Here is a 20,645-nt window from a genome sequence, read left to right on the forward strand (position 1 = left end):
TCTCCTGTCTCAGCCTTCCAAGTAGCTGAGACTACAGGCACACACCACCACGCCTGGCTAATTTTTGTATTTTCAGTAGAGACGGGGTTTCACCATATTGGCCAGGCTGGTCTCAAACTCCTGACCTCAGGTGATCCAGCCTCCTCGGCCTCCCAAAGTGTTGGGATTACAGGCGTGAGCCACTGCACCCAGCCATTCTGATGGTTTTATAAGGGAAACCCCTTGCACTTGGTTCTCATTTCCCTCTTTGTCTGCCACCATATAAGATGTGCCTTTTGCCTTCCACCATGATTGTGAGGCCTCCCCAGCCATGTGGAACTGAGTCGATCAAACTTCTTTCCTTTATAAGTGAGCAAGTCTTGCCAGGCATAGTGGCTCATGCCTGTAATCCCAGCATTTTGGGAGGCCAAGATGGGTAGATCACCTGAGGTCAGGAGTTTGAGACCAGCCTGGCCAACATAATTTTGTTTGCCAGAAACCCCATCTCTACTAAGAATACAAAAAAAATTAGCCAGGTATGGTGGCGGATGCCTGTAATCCCAGCTACTTGGGAGGCTGAAGCAGGAGAATTGCTTGAACCCAGGAGCTGGAGGTTGCAGTGAGTGGAGATGGCACCACTGCACTCCAGCCTGGGCAGCAGAGCAAGACTCAAAAAAATTAAAAATTAAAAATAAATAAATAAATAAATAACCCAGTCTCAGGTATGTCTTTACCCGTAGTATAAAAATGGACTAATATACTCCCTAAGTGCTGAGATTATAGGCATGAGTTACCACATCAGGCCCGTTTTTTAGCTATTATGAATAATGCTGATATGAACATGTTAAGTCCAAGTTTTTATGTGGATATGTGCTTTTAATTCTCTTGAGTATACACCTAGGATCCACACTTACTCCAAAAAGATAGTTTCACTGGGGTATGTAGTTCTTCACTGGGGTGTATAGTCCCTAGTTTGGGGACTTTTTAAAAGCCTGTTGAAATTAATATTCTTTCTGTGTTTCATTGCTGATGTTGATGCTGTTATTACTAATCAGCCATTAGTCTAATTTCTTCTAATTATAGAAGTTGTGTGGCCAGGCACAGTGGCTCACATCTGTAATCCCAGCGCTTTGGGAGGCCGAGATCGGCAGGTCCCTTGAGTCCAGGAATTCGATACCAGCCTGGGCAACATGGCAAAACCCCATCTCTAGAAAAAAATAAAAATTCGCCAAACGTAGTGGTACGTGCCTATAGTCCCAGCTACTTGGGAGGCTGAGGCTGGAGGATCAATGGAGCCCAGGACACAGAGGTTACAGTGAGCTGAGATCATACCACTGCATTCCAGTTTGGACAATAGAGACCCTTTCTCAAAAAAAAAAAAAAAAAAAAGAAGTTGTGAACAAAAAAAAGTACTTATTTTTCTGGTTCTTTTAAGATTTTCTTGTCTGTGGTATTCTTCACTTTGACTATGATGTATCTACAGATATGATGTATCTATGAGGTATGTATGGATTTATTTCTATTTATCCTGTTTGAGATCATTGGAATTCCTGAATCTGAGGATTCATGTTTTTAATAATCATGGAAAACTCTCAGGTACTGTCTCTTTGAATATTGCCTCCTTCCTTTTTTACTTATAATTACTTTTCAAAACTCTGCTTAGATGTATATTAAATATTTTTTATTCCATCCTTTATGCCTCTTAACCTCTTTCATATTTTCCATTTTTCTATGCTGTATTAAGTGTAATTTTTTCAGATCTATCTTCCAGTTTACAAATTCCACCTCCAGCTGTGTCTATTCAATTATTTAACTGTGTCATTGAGTTTTTAATTTCATACCTGATATATTTAAATCTCTAGAAGTTCTGTTTGGTTATTTTTTTAATCTTTCTGGTAATTTTTATGACCTCTTGCTTCTTTCTTATGCCACAGAAGCTGTGGAGGTTTCAGGCTGCCCAGTGAGGTAGATGTCCTCAGGGTGTGCAGCAGTTTCATAATCACTTACTTCCTGGGCTGATGTTTCCAATTCGTTTCTGGCCTCTGGTAATTCCCTTACCTTCTTACAGGCTCTTCCATTAACTGAAGGGATTTCCAAAGTACTTTTTCTAGCATTTTTAGATGTTTTGCAGCTAATAGATTTGTATGTCTTTAGTCATCATATAGATTTAAAACAATTTGTTACTTTTCTAATGTTCATGCTTTCAGCAAATAACTATGAACCACCTACTTTGTGCCAAGAACTTCTGAGGATTTAGTGGGGAACAAGACTGAACCTGTCCCTCCCCACAGGGTCATTTACAGTCTATGGGGAAGCCCAACGCTTAACCAGGCAACTGTACCTCACAGTTAATCAGTGTTCTGATGGAGTAAGCATTAATAAACAACACCATTCTGAGATATATAGAGGCCAGAAACACTCTAATATTCAAACTGGTTCTCTTTCTATAAAAATTCAACATTCATTTAAGAGAAAGGACTATCCCATAAAGCAAAACCCAAGTTCTTTTCCTACTTTAGAAGGCATTAGGGAAGCTGTCTGTTATTATTCAACTACGTGTTGCTATTGAAACATACACTTTCTGGGGGTAAGATCTAGTGCCCCACCTCAACCCCAAACTACTCAGAAAATAAATTATTCCAGCCACATACAGTTGCCTCCCAGAGGATGTTCTGGTAAATTTTTTTCATTTCACTACATTTACACTGGTGTTTTAGCTGCTGCCCCAGCCATCCCTTACTTCCAGTGTTCTGGGTAACTACTGCTGCATAACAAAGCACTCCAAAACAGTGGCTTCAAATGATAACTGTCTTCTGGGTTGAATTGTGTCCCCCCAAAAGATATGCTGAAGTCCTAACTCCCAGTACTTCAGAATGTGAACTTATGTGGAAATAACAATCATTGTAGGTGTAATGAGTTAAGATTAGGCATACTGGGATTGAGTGAACCCCTAATCCAATATGACTTGTATATTTACAAGAGGAGGGAAATTTGTACACAGAGACACACAGAGAACACAATGTGAAGATGGAGGCAAATGTTGGAGTGATACAGCTACAAGCCAAGGAATGCCAAGCATTACCTACTACCAGAAGGTGAGAGAAGGGCCTGGAACAGAATTACCCTCAGAGGTTGGGTGCAGTGGCTCATGCCTGTAATCTCAGCACTCTGGGAGGCCAAGGTGGGCAGACCACCTGAAGTCAGGAGTTCAAGACTAGCCTGACCAACATGGCAAAACCCCGTCTCTACTAAAAATGCAAAAATTAGCCAGGCAGGGTGGTTTGCACCTGTAATCTCAGCTACTCAGGAGACTGAGATAGGAGAACCGCTTGAACCCAGGAGGCAGATGTTGCAGTGAGCCAAGATCACACCACTGCACTCTAGCCTAGGCAACAGAGTGAGACTCTATGTCCAAAAAGAAAAAAAAGAATTACAAATTACCCTCAGAGCCCTCAGAAGGAGCCAACCCCACCAACACTTTGACTTCAGATCTGGCCTCTGAAACTGTGATAAAATAAAATTCTGTTGTTTTACCCAATTTGTTTTCCTTACCTAGGAAGCCCTTGAAAACTAATACCCTACCATTTTATTCTGCTTATGAATTTGGAGGTTACCTGGACGCAGCTAGACAATTCTCACTCTAGGTCTCATGCATGGCATACAGCTCCAGAGTGGCTGGGGCTGGAACTGTGTTATCTCAAGGGCTTCTTCATGAGTGTATCTGGCACCTGGGCTAGAAAGACTCAAACAGCGGGGGCTGAATGAATTGGGGCCCCTGGCTGCCTCTTACTTTGTGTGATCTCTACACATGGAGGCCTCCTCAGGGGAGATGGACTTCTTACAGGACACCCGATGGCTCTCAGATCAAGGGCTCAAGAGAATCTGGGAGATGCGATGTGACCTTTTCTAACCCAGCCCCAGAAGTCACATGGCATCACTTCCACTACATTCTGTTCAAAAAGGCTGTCGTAGAGGCCTTTCTTGTGTGATCAGATTAGTTCAAGGTAAGGGACATAGACTTCATCTCCTCATGAAAGAGGTGTCTGAAAATTCTGGTTTTTGTTTGTTTGTTTTCCCAAGACGAAGTCTTCCTCTGTCACCTAGGCTGTAATGCAGTGGCGTGATCTCTGCTCACTGCAACATCTGCCTCCCGGGTTTAAGCAATTCTCCTGCCTCAGCCTCCCAAGTATCTGGGATTACAGTTGCATGCCACCATGCCCAGCTAATTTTTGTATTTTTAGTACAGACAGGGTTTCACCATGTTAGCCAGGTTGGTCTTGAACTCCTGACCTCGTGATCCACACCCCCTTGGCCTCCCAAAGTGCCGGGATTACAGATGTGAGCCACCGCGCCAGGCCGAATTCCCTGACATGCTTTAAACCCCTACAACAGCTCCATAAGGAGACATCTGGCCTGAGGGATTGGGGAAGGCTCTGTGGAAACAGCAATGTCTGCCAGCCTGTAGTCACAGGCATGAGGCATTAGCCAGGTGAGCAGGGCAAGTTCCAGGGAGAGGAGCCACTCCCCTTCTACCCCCAGCCCTGCGCCTCCTGACTAACGCTGGAAAACTGCTCCTTCCTTTCCTCACCCACCAGCCCTAGGCTCAGTACTTCAGCTGAGGGCACTGGCTGTATGCCAGACCCTGGAGACATGTGATCCAGCCCCTCCCCAGTTATTGCCCAAGCCAAAGATCATCACCGGGATCCTCTCTACCTGCTACCCAAACCAAAGGCCAACCCCAGGCTCCTCTCTGCCCACTGCCCAGGCCAAAGGTCATCCCTAGGCTCCTCTCTGGCCACTGCCCAAAGGTGGTGGAGGCGAAGCTCAGGTGCTTTCTGTGCCTTGACATAGGCCCTCCTCTTTTCCCCTAGTCTGAGGCCATTCCTGCCCCTGCCTTCCCCACGAATCCAGGGCAGCCCTCAGAGAGGGCTCCCTACACACATAACCACCACCCAGGGTTTGGGGAATCAGTTGCAGGATCTGGAGCAGTTACTCTTCCCCTGCTCACCCCACTGTGGCTCTCAAATTCCCTGCCTTCCAAAGGGCCTGTTTGAATCTCCCTACCCTTCTAGGTCAGCTACTGGTCAGTGTCTGGACTGAGATTCAATGTTAGGCCTGTCAAACTCTAACATGAGATCCTCTCTTCTCCCATCTTCTCATCCTCCTCCTTCTCTACTCTTTCTCCTGCTGTTTTTCCCTCCTTTCCTCTGTCTGTTTTTGTGTCTCTGAGCTCTTTCTCTCTTTTGCTATAACATCTCCCCCAAAGAGGGGCTGTTTAGAGGCCAGAATTATCTCTGAGTTGGGTTTGGGTTTCTCCGCAGTCATTGGTACCAGAATCTGGCCACACTCATTAGGAAAAGTCCATCGAGGAATGCACTGTGGTGACTTGCTGCCTCCCCGCTACTCCACAACAGCTTTTCCTGGGTCTAGTCTGAGACCCTGGGTGGGATGGATAGAGAGAGAAGACCAAAGACCAGAATGGTAAGGGAGGAAGTTATGCCCCATGGTCAGACTGTGATAGGACAGATGCAGTGAAGGAGACAGAAATTAAATTCTTACCAATAATCAAATCCTCCCAACCCTTCCCAAAGAGGTATTGCCACTTGCCAGCTTGACATTAACTATGTCACTTCACTTCTCTGAGTCAAAAACAATCCCCTCCCTAGAGGATTGTTATTATGATTCAGTGTGATAAGGACAGTTGATTCCGTTTGGATGCTTTGGGCTGCAAATAACAGAAGAGTCAACCAAGACTTGCTTGAGCAATATAGATATTTAATTATTTCACATAGAAAGTAAGGGTCTTCAAGTTTGGTGCAATGATTCAGAAATGCCAGCAAAAACCCAGCTTCTTTTTATATTTCTGCTTCACTTATCCTTAGCTTGTTGTTTGCATGCCATGTTCTTTCCTCATGGTTGAAAGGTAGCTGCTGCAGCCCAAGGTATCACATTCAAGAAAAGGAGAGGAAGTCATGGTGGCTCACACCTGTAATCTCAGCACTTTGGGAGGCTGAGGCAGGCAGATCACTTGAGGTCAGAAGTTCCAGACCAGTCTGGCCAATATGATGAAACCTCATCTCTACTAAAAATACAAAAATTAGCCAGGCATGGTGTTGCAGGCCTGTAGTTCCAGCTACTCAGGAGGCTGAGGTGGGAGAATTGCTTGAACCTGAGAAGTGGAGGTTGCAGTGAACTGAGATCGCATCACTGCACTCCAGCCTAGAAGACACCGCTGTCTCAAAAAAAAAAAAAAAAAAAAAAAAAAGAGAGAGAGAGAGAGAGAGAAGAGGGGAAATTAATAATAATAATAAACACCCCTTTAGGTGAAGAACTCATTGCAGGTGATCCAAGAACTCCACATTGAGAAATTCTGCCTTGTGGTGTGATCACCTGATTGGATGCTCATTCTCATCTCAGATGCTTTTGCACTGTGAAAACTCCTTCGAGGGAAAAGTGATGCCCAACCCAGTGGCGGAATTCCATGTGCCTGTGGGGCTAGGCAGGGGAGGGAGAAGGCTTCCTGGCACCTCAGGTCACATCACAGACCTTCAGAGCTGGAAGGGACCCTGGAAGATCCTGCTGCCAACCAATCACAGATGGGGAAACTGAGGCCGAGGGTAGACCAGTGATTTCCTCACAGTCACATAGCGGAGCCAGGGCCAGGGCCAAGGAGTCCTGGCTCTGAGCCCTGTTGGTGCTTTGGGGCAGTGCTCAGAAGGGAGGCTCGGGCCAGGAAATGCAGGGTCTTAGGTGGACTCCCAGAAGCAGACTCTGAGACTGGACTCCATTCAAATGATCTGCTGTGGAGGTTTGGAGGAGAAGGGGAGTGAGAGAAGCAGGGTAGGGTAGGGGGTGAAGGCAAAGCTGGAATGTGGTCTCAGCTGGAGTCGCACAGCAGCTTTATCCCCCGGGGGTTCTGGAGCATAGAGAGCATCACACAGTTACTCCCACCTCTTGTACCGCCATGCAAGTCCACCATCAGCCACAGCGTGCCCAGGTTGTGGCAAGCAGAGCATGGCCTTCCACGTGGCGGTGGCTCTCGTTTGGCTAAGGACACATCTCCAATGAAGGGGCAGCTATGGGGCATTAGTAGTGACCCCCCCAACCCCAGCAGCTGGGGGACAGGTAACTGCAGACTAGAAGGAAAATACACAGGTCTCTTCCCAGAGCCGCGAGTCATCCTTGGCATTGCCAGCACACAACAGTGTCCAGGGGCATAGGCGGTCCTGCCTGCCACCTCATTTTCCCCGTTCATGAAATGGGTGTGCAGGACCAAGGGTGGCCGGGCTCCCTTCAAGCTCTGCCTTCCTGAACTCCTGGGATTCTGCTTCCACCTCACCCCAAAGTTCCACTCAGGCCTCCCCCTGCCCCAGACTCCCCACTTCCCCAAGCAGGGGAAGAACCATTTAGACTGAAGTTGGGTCCCCACTCTGTCAGGCCTGAACCCCACGAATAGGCAGAGGCAACGGTTTCTTGGGGTGTGTACCTCCCCTGCCTGCCAGTGGGCCTAGGGAGTCAGTATTTCTCAAAATGTAAGTACGGAGACCACACCGGGTTGTCAGTAAATTCATTATCCCATTACGCGGGTCTGAATTATTCAACGCTCTTGGGCTGCCTCAGGAACCTGCCCAAGCACAGTCGATGCTGGCGTGAGGAGATTGGATGGAGTCAGGCCGGGCCCGGGGCAGGGTGGGTGCCAGTGTGACAGATCTGGGCCCAGAGAGGCTGCCAGGGCTGGAAGGCACAGGGGGCACTGGCTGGCAGGGCCTGGGTCCCGGGTGTTCCTGGGGCAGGGGAGGGGGTTGTACACCGAAGCCCAGTCCTCCTCACCCCCAGGAAATCAGCAGGGTGTGCCTTTGGGGCCCCACCGGCTCCTAAAAGCCCAGGGACAGAAGATCCAGGCTCCACTTCTTTCTAGCTGCGTGACCTCCAGCAGGTCGTGCACCCCTCTGAGCCTTAGTTTCTTCATCCGTGAAATGCAGCAATGATGCTAAACATTCTGTCTCCATTCTCCCCTGCAATAGTAGAGCTGATTTTTTCATTGAGATCATAATCACTGGAATAAAGACCTTTTCTTGGCTGAGGTGTTACTGTGTGACTAAATGTCGGTCAAAGGGAGGCAAGCAGGAGCTTCCTGTGAGACTTTCAGCAAGGATCCTTAAAGGAAGGGGTGAGTCCTGTGTGGTCCCTTCCTTTTCACTGAAAACTGGAGTGAGGTGTAAGGCCGGAGCTCAAGCAGCTATGTTACTCAATGAGAAGCCACATGTTGAGGATGGCATGTCCTCCAGAATGGTTCAGTGGTTAGGAACTGTGGGTCCTGAAACCAGAGGATCTGGGTTCGAATGCCTACTCTACCACCTATAAGCTGTGCAACTTGGGGCAAGTGGCTTAACCTCTCTATGCTTCAGTTTTCTCCTCTGTAAGACAGGGATAAAAGTGGTACCACTCCCCTTACAGGGCTGGCTTGAGGAGTAAGTGGGTTAATATAAAGCCTCATCCCACGGGGAATAAGGTGTCACAAGAAGTGGCTGGTACACAGGAAGTGTCATATTTGTGTCAGCTGTTATGATACTATTTTATTCATTTATTTTATGTATTTATTTTTTCTTGATACAGAGTCTCACTCTGTCACCCAGGCTGGGTTGCAGTAGCATGATTGCGGCTCACTGCAACCTGTGCCTCCTGGGTTCAAATGATTCTCCTGCCTCAGCCTCCTGGGTAGCTGAGACTGCAGGTGTGCACCACCACACCTGGCTAATTTTTGTATTTTTAGTAGAAATGGGGTTTCACCATGTTGGCCAGGATGGTCTTGAATTCCTGACCTCAGGTGATTCACCCACCTCAGCTCCCCAACATGCTTGGATTACAGGCATGAGCCACCGTGCCCAGCCAATGATCCAATTTTAAACATCTGCAGGGCTTCTCTGTATAGTTCAGGGATATGAGCCTCCCTGCCCCTCATGTCTCCCAGAGCTTCCTCTCAGTCTGGACTTTTTCCTCAGGTGAGTGTACCCTTGGGGCAGCAATGCCAGAGAGCTTCATTAAGCCAGGACACAAACAGCTTTGCCTGGAGAGAAAGCCCCTAGCCTGAGCCATTGGGGGCAGGAAATAGAGACTGGGCCTCTGGGTTGGAATCCGCAGGAGGGATCCAGATGAAGTTCTTGGGAAGAGAGAAAGAGAAATAAGGTATTCTGACTGGCCATGGAGCCCAAACAGGAGTCTCCCCTCTCTGGGCCTCTGGGGACTGGATTAAATCAGAGGTTACAGCTCACATGCCAGCAGCATAAAGACCAATATAGAAAATTAGTGAAGTTGCCGGGCGCGGTGGCTCAAGCCTGTAATCCCAGCACTTTGGGAGGCCGAGACGGGCGGATCACGAGGTCAGGAGATCGAGACCATCCTGGCTAACACGGTGAAACCCCGTCTCTACTAAAAAATACAAAAAACTAGCCGGGCGCAGTGGTGGGCGCCTGTAGTCCCAACTACTCGGGAGGCTGAGGCAGGAGAATGGCGTGAACCCAGGAGGCGGAGCTTGCAGTGAGCTGAGATCCGGCCACTGCACTCCAGCCTGGGCGGCAGAGCGAGACTCCGTCTCGGAAAAAAAAAAAAAAAAAGAAAGAAAATTAGTGAAGTTGTTTGGGTGTGAGGCAGCAGAGAGTGGTGGGGACTGGGGCAAGGGCCCTTAACCCATCTGAGCGGGGGGTGGGGCACCATGCAGCCCCAGCAACCTGCTCTGCAGCTAAGTGGGTCCCATGTAGGCAAATCTTTCACTGTTTCAAAAGGAATAGAAATTAAATCTGAATTCTTTGTGAAATCTGACTGTTTAGTGTTGGCTCCATTGAAACAAACAAAACCCTGAGCAAGGCAAATAAAAATCTGTCCCCAGGCCAGCTCAGGGGCTGCCAAATGCAAACAAGAGTTGAGAGGTCCCTGGAGCAGGGCAGGCTGCACCCTGAAGTCCATGGCTGCATTTCCCTGCGTCTCTGCGGGGAGGGCATAGGCTGAGCGTGGGGGTGGCATGGAGGAAAGGGGCAAGTGGCTGGGAGTGTGTCCCTCCCAGGAGGCAGGTGCTCAGGGAGGCGAGCCTGACCACTCAGCACCTCCCTGCTGGGCTCAGGATGGCAGTGGGGGTTGGGCAGGGGGTCTGCCCTGCAATCTCCTGGCTCTCTGAACTTCAAGTTCTTCCTCTGAGAAATAGAGGGAGTCTTTGGCTTCCCAGAGCTGATGGGAGGCAAGATGGGACACCCTGAACCCTTAGGAATTGAGCAAGAATGGATTTGCAGAGGCCCTGGGGCCAGGCAGACCTGAAGGCAGCTCCTGTGTGAGGCAGCACCCCCGCCCCCCTGCCCTGAGGAGATCCTGCCCAATGGTGTAGGTGGGGTTAGGGTGTTACTGTGGCTTTGGGGTCACCGCGGAGCATGTGGGACCCATTAGAGTGGATTGTTCATCCTGACCTTTCACTCCTCTACCTGTAATAGGATTACAAAGGTGGCCTTGCAGGGCCACCCCACAGAGGGGGTAGAACACAGTCACTTACCCTGATACTACAGGCTTGGCCAAGTGAGTGGCTTTGGCCAATGGAACTTCAGCAGACTTGGCGCAGGCAGAGGCTTTCAATGCACCTGTGTGGTTGCCTCTCATGCTTGCGCTGCCCACCAGGCAAGAGCATCCCCAGGTCTCTGCTGCTCCCCAGATGATCTGGACCCACGACTTGAAGCAAAACCATGCCAGCCGACTCCTGAACCAGGAGAGAGAAAGCAAATGGTTATTTTGGAAGCCACGGAGATCCAGGGCTGTTACAGCACTGTTGCAACAGAAACCTGTTTCTCAGGCCCAGGAGAACACAGGCCTCCTCAAGCCCTCTTCAGCTTGCTGCATGGAAGCGCCCACTCCACCTGGTCATCCACTGTCCCAGAAGCCCCTGTGCCCCTGGCCCTGGGGCAAACAGACAGACTCCCCCTGGAGTGGGACCCCCAAGCTTGGATCCTACAAAACTGGAACCAGCCCCTACACCCTGCCCATGGGATCTTGGATAAGTCACTTCTCCTGCCAGAGCCTCACCTGCAGAATGTGGGGATCTCACCTCACCCACAGGGAGATCTGGAGGGGCCATGAGACCCCACGGGCCTGCCACAGGGTGAGGGTGGGCTGCCGGGCTCGCATATGGGCTCCTCAGGATGGGGAGGGACTGACTTGCCATGAATCTGTCCGCAAGGGGACTGGGCAAACTCACTCCTGAGGAATCAGAGGCTTTGCCCATGCAGGGCACGATTCCAAGTTCATTGTGGAATCTGCCACTCTAGCCTGAAGAAAAAGCAAACAGGTTATCCAGCACCAACTCTAAACCACCCCTGTGGGTATGGGCCACACTGCCTGGGGACTGGAATCAGTTAGGATAGCTCTCTGAGCCTTAACTGAAAGGGTATATATACAGTTAATCATTGCTTAAACACAAAGGGCTCCATTTTCTCCCAGAACAGAGTGTGGAGGTAGATGCTGCTGGTGTTGGTTCAAGGGCTTGACAATGTCTTTGAGAACCAACACACTGTCTTTCCTCTTGCCATCCTCACTATTGGGTGTTTTTTGTTTGTACGGTTTTAATCCTTAACCCTGTTGCCTCATGGCCACAAGATGGCTGCTATGGCTCCAAGCATTTCATCTTTATACAACCCCATTCAAGGTAAGAAGAGACTAAGCAGCAAAAGAGGATTTCTTATTATTAGAAAGAAAAATGTCCTGAGAAGCCCCCCTTTATCTGTGGCCAGGAATGAACCACAGAGTCATCCCCAGCAACTATGAGGGTAAGAAAGGAATATCTTGGGAAAAGGACTCCGACGGTTATGGCAGCCTGAGACTGATCATAGTTCCCCCATAGAGTTGCATGTGTTGCTGCTTAAACAATATCAGGCCCCTGGTGGCAAGGCAGGAGGAGGAATGGCTCCGAGGTGAACAGTAACAGTGTGGGCTGGAGGTCCAGGACTCAGAGTTCTATTAAGGGGAGTGTACCAGGCAGGGCTTTTAATTATAAACCACAGAAGCCATTCAGTGGCCAAGGACAGATTCTACTTTATTGCAAACAACAGAATTCACTTTGTTACAAACAGAAAGTTCTACTTTGTTGCAAACAGCAGACTCTGGGAGCACCAGAGAAGCAGACTTGGATGACCCACAACCAGGAACAATACAGCCCGGGAGCCCCACCCAATCACACCACAGGACTGTCCTAATTACAACACAGCTACCGCCACAGCCTGCCTCTTGGTAGAGGCTCCACCACAGCCACCCCAGCGGAAACAGGCACCTGCACTGCCTCATACCTGCTTGCCGGGAGATCACTCTCCTCCATGCTCAGCTAGTTCACCTTGCCCACGTGTACTTGCTTCCAAGTCTTGTGCATCTGATTAGTGGAAGCTAGTGTATTTTATCTTCTTTGGGGGAAAGGAAGTGAGAGGTGACAATGTGCTAGCAGCCCTCACTCTCAGCGCCTTCTCGGCCTCGGCGACCACTCTGGCGGCGCTTGAGGAGCCCTTCAGCCCGCCACGGCACTGTGGGAACCCCTCTCTGGGCTGGCTGAGGCAGGAGCTGCCTCCCTCTGCTTGCGGGGAGGTGTGGAGGGAGAGGCGCAGGCGGGAACCGGGGCTGCGCGCGGCGCTCGCGGGCCAGTGCGAGTGCCGGCGGGCGCAGGTGCTGGCGCCGCCGGCTCTGGGCAGAAAGGGGCTTAGCACCCGGGCCAGCAGCTGCGGAGGTTGCGCCGGGTCCCCCAGCAGTGTTGGCCCGACAGCGCTGCACTCAAATTCTCGCCGGGCCTTAGCTGCCTCCCCACCGGACAGGGCTTAGGACCTGCAGCCCGCCATGTCTGAGCTCCCCCGCTGCGGTGGGCTCCCGCCCGGCCCAAGCCTCCCCGACAGGCGCTGCCCCCTGCTCCGTGGCGCCCGGTCCCATCAACAGCCCAAGGGCTGAGGAGTGCAGGCGCCGCTCCGGACTGGCAGGCAGCTCCGCCTGCAGCCCCGGTGCAGGATCCACTAGGTGAAGCCAGCTGGGCTCCTGAGCCGGATGGGGACTTGGGGAACTTTTATGTCAAGCTAAGGGATCGTAAACGCACCCATCAGCACTCTGTGTCTAGCTCAAGGTTTGTAAATATACCAATTGGTACTCTGTATCTAGCTAACTCTGTATCTAGCGAACCTAGTGGGGACTTGGAGAACTTTTCTGTCTAGCACCGTGTGTCTAGCTCAAGAACTGTAAACGCACCAATCAGCACTCTGTGTCTAGCTCAGGGTTTGTAAATACACCAATCAGTACTCTGTATCTAGCTCAAGATTTGCAAATACACCAATTTGTACTCTATATCTAGCTAACTCTGTATCTAGCTAACCTAGCGGGGACTTGGAGAACTTTTCTGTCTAGCACTGTGTGTCTAGCTCAAGAATTGTAAACGCAGCAATCAGCACTCTGTCAAAACAGTCCAATCAGCTCTCTGTAAAATGGACCAATCAGCTCTCTGTAAAATGGACCAATCCGCAGGATGTGGGTGGGGCCAGATAAGGGAATAAAAGCAGGCTGCCCGAACCAGCAAGCGGCAACCAGAACCACCCAGCGGCAACTCACTTGAGTGCCTTCCCACACTGTGGAAGCTCTGTTCTTTAGCCCTTTGCAGTAAATCTTGCTGCTGCTTAAGTCTTTGGGTCCACGTCTGCCTTTATGAGCTGTAACACTCACAAGGAAGGTTTGCAGTTTCACTCCTGAAGCCATGGAGACCACGAACCCACCGGCAAGAACGAACTCCAGACGCGTTGCCTTTAAGAGCTGTAACACCACAAAGGTCTGCAGTTTCTCTCCTGACAGCCAGACCATAAACCCACCAGAAGGAAGAAGCTCCAGACACCTCTGAATGTCTAAAGGAACAAACTCCGGACACACCATCTTTAAGAACTGTAACACTCACTGCAAGGGTCCGTGGCTTCATTCTTGAAGTCAGTGAGACCAAGAACCCACCAATTTTGGACACAGAGGGACTCACAATGTAGTCCTGCTTCTCAATGTGGAGAGATAAGAGCTGCAAGGGGGCTGAGCATGGTGGCTCATGCCTGTAATTCCAGCAATTTGGGAGGCCAAGGCAGGAGGATCATCTGAGGTCAGGAGTTCAAGACCAGCCGGGCCACATGGTGAAACCCCATCTCTACTAAAAATACAAAAATTAGCCCAGCTTGGTAGCAGGCACCTGTAACCCCGCCTACTCAGGAGGCTGAGGCAGGATAATTGCCTGAACCCAGAAGGCAGAGGTTGCAGTGAGCGGAGATGGCACCATTGCACTCCAGCCTGGGCAACAGCGGGAGACTCCCTCTGGGAAAACAAAAAGCTGCAAGGAGACTTTTTCTTTTTTTGAGACGGGAGTCTCGCTCTGTCTCCCAGGCTGGAGTGCAGTGGCACAATCTCGGCTCACTGCAAGCTCCGCCTCCTGAGTTCAGCCATTCTCCTGCCTCAGCATCCTGTGTAGCTGGGACTGCAGGCGCACGCCACCGCACCCGGCTAATTTTTTGTATTTTTAGTAGAGACGGGGTTTCACCCATATTAGCCAGGATGGACTCGATCTCCTGACCTCGTGATCTGCCCGTCTCGGCCTCCCAAAGTGCTAGGATTACAGGCTTGAGCCACCGCGCCTGGCCCTCTTTATTTCTCAAAGAGCCCCGTGAAGTTTCTACCACTGGAACGTGCCTGAGAATCAGCTGAGGTGTCCAGCAGAAGCAACGATACCCAAGAGTGGCTGTGATATGCATCCCTAGCCACCTCCAGGTAAGAAAGATGAAAAAACAGCACAACCAGAAAATACACACATGTAAGTCATCCTCTGGGGACTCCCATTAACACCTATGTGCCACGACAGAATTGAGCCAGAGAAGCTTCATCACATGTATATTGCTGGTGCCTCCCAGAAGAACTAAATTTCCAAACGATTCAGGAGCCCTGGATTTGGGCCAGTGGTGAGATGACAAGCGTTTATGTGAAGCTGAGACAGAGAGAGGTTCACATCTTGGCTCTGCTGCCTATGTTCCCTGATGGCTGGGATCTTGGTGTGCACATGTGCAAGATGGGGAGACTATGCTAGCTCCCTTAGAGGGTTGCTAGGAGGAGCATTCCCACCACCCAGTGCATTAGTGCAGGAGCAGGGACCATGTATTTAAATGTCTAATACCAGCGCTTCTCAACGATAGGGGACGGGATGAAGGCGGGGCATTTTCACCTTTTCAATCATCCCAAGCAGTTGGAGGCTGGAGCAGGCAGAATTTTGACCCCATAATCTCTGCCACCAATGTCACTCTCTTGTTTGTGTTGTTTGGTTATTTTGTTTTGTTTGAGACATTGTCTCACTCTGTTGCCCAGGCTGGAGGGCAGTGGCACCATCTCGGCTCATTGCGACCTCTGCCTTCCAGGTCCAAGCAATTCTCATGCCTCAGCTTCCCGAGTAACTGGGATTACAGGTGTGTGTCACCATGATCAGCTAGTTTTCATATTTTTAGTAGAGATGGGGTTTGACCATGTTGCCCAGGCTGGTCTCGAACTCCTGAGCACAAGTGATCTTCGTGCTTTAGCCTCCCAACATGCTGGGATTATAGGCATGAGCCACTGCACCTGGCCTGTTTTTTGTTTTTTGAGACAGGGTCTCACTCTGTCGCCCAGGCTTGAGTGTAGCAGTGTAGCCATAGCTCACTGCAGCCTCGACCTCCCAGGCTCAAGCAATCCTCCCACCTCACCCTCTTGAGTAGTTGGGACTAGAGGTATGCACCACCACACCCAGCTATTTTTTTTTTAATTTTTATTTTTTTGTAGAAGAGGAGTCTCACTCTGCTGCCCAGGCTAGACACTAACTCCTGGCCTCAAGTGATCCTCCCATCTTGGCCTCCCAAAGTGCTGGGGTTATAGGTGTGGGACTTCAAAGACATAACCAAGTTTACTAGGCAGCTCCCTTAAAATAGGGAGATTATCCTGAATTATCTGAGTGGGCCCAATGTAATCACAGGAGCCCTTAAAAGCAAAAGAGGGGCCAGGCGCTGTGGCTCACACCTGTAATGCCAGCACTTTGGGAAGCCAAGGTGGGTGGATCACCTGAGGTCAGGAGTTCGAGACCAGCCTGGTCAATATGGTGAAACCCCGTTCCTACTAATAAAAAGTTTGCTGGCCGTGGTGGTACATACCTGTAATCCCAGCTACTCGAGAGGCTGAGGCAGGAGAATCACTGGAACCTGGGAGGCAGAAGTTGCAGTGAGCTGAGATTGTGCCAGTACGCTCCAGCCTGGGTGACAGAGACACAGTCTCAAAAAAAATAAATAAAAATAAGCAAAAGAGGAAGACAGCAATTGGGAGCACCAGAAAGATGCCAGGTGCCTCTGCTGGCCTTGAAGATGGAAGGGTTTCAGGACAAGGAACTGAATTTTGCCAACAATTGGTGAGCTTGGAAGAGGCCCCACAGCCCCAGGGGAGAATTTTGTCTTGAACCTGGTGAGACCCTGAGCAGAGAATCCAACCAGCCTTGTCAGACTTCTGACCTACGCTCTGCGAGATAACAAGTGGGTTTTGTTTTAAGCTACTTACTTTGTGGCAATTTGTTGTACAGCAATGGAAAATGAAGACAGAAGGTTCATGCTCATTTCCTAGTTTTCTAGAGTTTCTCAGAAATCCTGAGCTTACTCAGCTGCAAAGTGAGTGGTGGGGCAGATGTTTGAACCCAAGTTCATCTGTTCTAAAGCCCACGCTGTGGCTTTCCCATTCAGCCTCCCTAGTTGAGGAAAATGAGTCACAAGAGGCACTGCCAGGGTCAGCTCCCCAGTATCTCAGCACAGAGGAGGTGGGACCAGACTGTGGCCCCCTCATGCTCCCAGCTCATGTGAGGAGCCCCAGGAGCCCCCAAGTCGCCATCTGTCTGTGTCTATCTGTGTCAGTGCATTTGGCCTGAACCGTCCTAAAGCCCCTGGAGTCAAAGCCCTGCCTCCTGTGACATCTTAGGTAAAAGGTAGTGTTCTCCTCAGGGAGCCCAGCAGACCTCACCCAGACATCGGTGGTGGTCTGCTGGCCACTGAGGCCCTTCTCACTCTAGGGGACTCCGCTTCATGCCCTAACTTCTCTCATTCATGCTCAGAGTCAGAGGAAACTGGTGCCGCATGAGCCAGAGCAGACATGAAGCTCAAAGACATGTTCAGGCTGGGCGTGGTGGCTCACACCTGTAATCCCCCAGCACTTTGGGAGGCCGAGATGGGCAGATCACGAGGTCAGGAGATCGAGACTATCCTGGCTAACATGGTGAAACCCCATCTCTACTAAAAATACAAAAAATTAGCCGGGCATAGTGGCAGGCGCTATAGTCCCAACTACTCAGACTGAGGCTGAGGCAGGATAATGGTGTGAACCTGGCAGGCAAGGCAGAGGTTGCAGTGAGCCGAGATCGCGCCACTGCACTCCAGCCTGGGCGACTGAACAAGACTACGACTCAAAAAAATAAATTAAAAAAAAAAAGATGTGTTCAGTTTGGCCAACAGTGTTTAAACACACACACACACACACACACACACACCCCCACCCACACACACACCCCGATGTTTAAAATGTGAAGTTTCACACTGAAAGCCATATTGCCAAACTCTGTTGGGGAATTGGAAGCTCTGGCCATACTGGGCCCATCTTCCCACTTGGCATCCAAGGCTAAAGCCAAGTGGCCACCATGTCCCCTGGTGAAGGGTGAGCTCTGGAGTGCTCCAGTCCCCACCACCCCCTATTATCTCCCCCTACTTACTTCACCTCCCTGGACCCAAAAGACATCTGAACTCCAATCCCTTAGGATTGATTCTATGACCTTACCCTTCTGCCTCCTGCCCTGCTCAGTCTCAGGAGATCCCAGGCGACAGCAGCCAGCCTGTGTGATGCTAGCAGGGCTATGAGAAATAGGAGTGGGGCCACTAGGATGGAAACTCAAGGGTCTCTTCCAGACCTGTTTGTGTGGACAGCTGTTCCCAGTGACCCCGTTCAGCTAAGACTGTCAGGCTATCTGCATCTGTCTGCGTCAGTCCACTCAGCCTGAACTGGCTCCCTCTGTGCCTGGTGGGGGCCTAAGTGCAGGTGCTGATGCCCATTTTCTCTGCCCTGATGAGGCTTCAGGTTCCTTGGTGCTTAATGGGGCAATGGCATTTGGCCAGAAGGCACCTGAGACAGGTGAAAATGACCTCCCCTGCCCATTCCCTCCCCTGGGGGCTGCTGCCCACATCCACATGGCCTTTTAGGGAGGCTCAGCCCCCCACCCCACCCACTACCAGGCCCACTGCCAGGAGAAGAATCAAAACCCACTCTGTCTTCATCCCCCAGGCTTCTAGGAAAAAGCCCTAGAACAGATTCGGAGGCAACACTGCTCACTTCATGGTGAGCTGAGATGCTGGTGCCGCAATGCAAGAGACAAGAAATGAGTAGCAAAAAGGGGAGGGAGGTGGAAAAATTAAATTTTGCATGATCAGCAAGGTTTCAAACAATCGCTCGCCAACTGAAGTGGGTGCCACGTCTATAAGTCATTCTGTTTTATAGACCATTAGGATCTCCAGAGAGAACCTGCATGGAGACCACTGCTTTTTGTTGAAATTAAAATGTCAGAGAAAAAGAAATAGAACAAAACAGGGAATCTGCAATTAATTACCAGGCCATAAAAATTCAATAATCAGGAAGCAGAGCGGCGGCAGGCCCAGAGGTATCACAGCCAGTGTAACAAGAATGGAATACATTAATCTTTTCAAATTAGTTTTTTAATCTGACGGGGATATATGGTGACATGCCTCCCCTCCCCACCCGCTCGCCCTCAACCTCCACGGCTCCGGCCTAAAGCCAGGCTGTGGGAGGGAGTTACAGTGTGAGCTGGGGGCCTGCTGCAACCTGGACCCCTGGGCTGAAGGGAGAGGGCCTTCCCCGGCCCCACCTGAGCGCAGGGCTCTCGTCCCAGCAGTGGAGCCAGGAAGGCCTGTTCCCCCTGGGTCCCAGGGTACAGGGGAGCGGTAGGCGCATTTCCTCTATTGGCTGGGGGGTTGGGCGGTGGTCTCTGAGCTTTCCTGCTTGGAAAATGGGAACAAGATCACAGCCGTCCCCGGATCCTGGAAGTATTGTGTCTGGTGCCCTGCAGGTCCTCAATAAAGGGGTCCTGCTGTTACTATTTTTACTCCTGGCAGCAAGGAGCGCCGGGCAGCGCCAGGACTCTATTCAAGAGCATTTATTTAGCGCCTGCCATGTGCTCAGTCCTGGGAAGGAGAGACCAGCATCCTCAGTCCTTACCCTACAGAAAGAGGCTCACAGTCAAGTTAGAGGCCAAGCAAGATGTAGAGGGTAAAAGAGTAAAGGGCAAGAAGCTTGTCCTCGAGCAGGGCTGCTGGCCCGGTGGCAAGTCCCAGGAGGGCTAAAAGGGCATCTGGGCACGGAGACGGCAGGCTCTGCCCCCACACAGCCGTGTGCTCCTGGGGCTGCCGGCTGATTGGTCTAAGAACCAGCCCCACCCCGTCTCTGATTAGAGGCCGTGCCCTCCAGCCCGGAGCCTCCCCCCAGAGCTTCGCCGCCTCCTTCCTTGCCTCCACTAGGCCCAAGGTTCCTGCAGCTCAGATGACTCCAAGTTTCTGGACTTTGTCCTCAGCCAAGCCACTCTCCCATTAACCCCTCAACAAGCCGACCTCTGGGCCTTGCTCAGGCTTAGCCCCTGCCTGGGATACCCCCCAGTGGATTTCAATGACTAGTCAGCGTTGTTAAAATGGACTCTTGGCCGGGTGCGGTGGCTCACACCTGTAATCCTAGCAATTAAAAAAAAAATTTTTTTTAATTTAGCCAGGCACAGTGGTGACTGCCTGTGGTCCCAGCTACTTGGGAGGGTGAGGCAAGATGATTGCTGAGCCCAGGAGCTCCATGCTGCAGTAAGCGGTAATCTTGCCACTGCACTTCAGCCATGCCAGAGACCTTGCCAAAAAAAGAAAAAGAACAAGGCCAGGCACCATGGCTCAGGCCTGTAATCCCAGCACTTTGGAAGGCCGAGGCAAACAGATCACTTGAGGCCAGGAGTTCGAGACCAGCCTGGCTAACATAGCAAAACCCATCTCTACAAAAAAATACAAAAATTGGCAGCGTGTGGGGGTGCGTGCCTGTAGTCCCAGCTACTCCAGAGGCTGAGGCAGGAAAATCGCTTGAATTGGGAGGTGGAGGTTGCAGTGAGACTTGATTGTGCCACTGCACTCCAGCCTGGGTGACAGAGCGAGACCCGGACAAAAAAAAAAAGACTGTCTTTCACCTCCTCCGGAGTTTGGCGCATGGTAGGGGTTCAATCAGTGCTCTCCGGACTGTTTCAGCAGAACAACCTTGCAAGGGAGCTTCACTGGCTTTCTCCTCAAGATGTCTTCCAACCTACAAACATAACAGCGGCTGCCACTTACCTATTGTGCTACTGTGTGCGAAGCTGTGGGATCTGGTGCCTTTTATGGTAAGATTGTGGGCCTCATTTTACAGGAAGGAAACTGAGGCTCAGAGAGACTGGCAGGCCCAAGATCAGACGCTCATATCTATCTGGCCCCCAAAGGCAGGATTTTAACAGCTAAGAATATGGTACCAGTTCCACAGGCCCACCCCAGGGCTCCTGAACCCCAACTCGAGGCTGCGTGCCC

The 20,645-nt window shown here is 50.7% G+C and overlaps 1 long non-coding RNA gene across 1 annotated transcript; it reads right to left on the reverse strand.

Annotated features, from left to right (window-relative positions):
• Nucleotides 1-5,737: 5,737 nt before the first annotated feature.
• LOC141407684 (uncharacterized) lies at nucleotides 5,738-10,717 on the reverse strand. The gene is made up of 2 exons (XR_012417759.1): nucleotides 10,517-10,717; nucleotides 5,738-6,211 (listed from the first exon to the last, which is right to left on the reverse strand). It is a non-coding gene; the product is annotated as an uncharacterized lncRNA (long non-coding RNA).
• Nucleotides 10,718-20,645: the final 9,928 nt, after the last annotated feature.

The sequence above is a fragment of the Macaca fascicularis genome, chromosome 9, assembly GCF_037993035.2.
Source record: "Macaca fascicularis isolate 582-1 chromosome 9, T2T-MFA8v1.1".
In the NCBI taxonomy this organism is placed as follows: domain Eukaryota; kingdom Metazoa; phylum Chordata; class Mammalia; order Primates; family Cercopithecidae; genus Macaca; species Macaca fascicularis.